We start from the raw sequence: 798 nt of genomic DNA, 5'->3' as shown, positions 1-798 counted from the left end.
AGGGCCTCAGGGGCACCGCGGGCTCCGCGTGGCGGGGAGGGCCTCAGGGGCACCGCGGGGCTCCGCGTGGCGGGGAGGGCCTCAGGGGCACCGCGGGGCTCCGCCTGGCAGGGAGGGACACCCACCACTGGCTGACCGTCTGGCGACCCTCGAAGTCGGGCGGGAGGTGGCTCATTCGGTGCATGGTCTCCATCAGCTCTCGCAGGTCGGGCTGGATCTGGGACACACAGCGGCTGGGACCCCAACACCGGCTCCATCCCCTCCTGCCTAGGCCCCTGCCAGCCCAATGCCCGCACCTCATCCATGGCGCGAATCTCCAGGCGCAGCTTGTCCATGACCGTGATGAAGAGCTGGGGCAGGTGTGCACGTGAGGCTTGCGTGTTCAGGGGTGGGGTGGCCCCGCAGCTCACAGGCCCCAACCCCTTCCCAGCCACAGCTGTCACTAGGCCTCCTCACTGCACTCTGCTCCCAAACCCTGCGGGCCTCCTGAGTGAACGAGGTCCTGGCTGCCCAGGCAGCTGCATGGGAACTGGAGGGTGGGCCCACATACTTTCTCCCGAGGCCAGGACCCCACCAGAACGCACTGTGCTCATCCCCTCAAAAGGAGTCCAGGTGGCCTGGGGGGCCTCCCCATAGGCTGCCAATCCCTCATCCCTAGTTAAAAGGATCCCCTTCCACCCAACAAGTCAGAGTGCTGCCCAGCTCTGGAGGTCCAGGACCCTACCCTTATGCCCAGCTGCAGTGGGCAGCCTCGGCCCTCCTAACCCTGTGAACCCTGGGGCCGGGGCACACCGAGAC

The 798-nt window shown here is 67.4% G+C and overlaps 1 pseudogene; it reads right to left on the bottom strand.

Moving 5' to 3' along the window:
- Positions 1 to 16: 16 nt before the first annotated feature.
- LOC108525917 (vacuolar protein sorting-associated protein 28 homolog) lies at positions 17 to 373 on the bottom strand (annotated as a pseudogene).
- Between the last annotated feature and the right edge of the window lie 425 nt (positions 374 to 798).

Source organism: Rhinopithecus bieti, unplaced genomic scaffold, assembly GCF_001698545.2.
Source record: "Rhinopithecus bieti isolate Rb0 unplaced genomic scaffold, ASM169854v2 scaffold_38266, whole genome shotgun sequence".
In the NCBI taxonomy this organism is placed as follows: domain Eukaryota; kingdom Metazoa; phylum Chordata; class Mammalia; order Primates; family Cercopithecidae; genus Rhinopithecus; species Rhinopithecus bieti.
The sequence above is the reverse complement of the archived record's forward strand: the minus strand, read 5'-3'. Positions and strand labels throughout refer to the sequence as shown.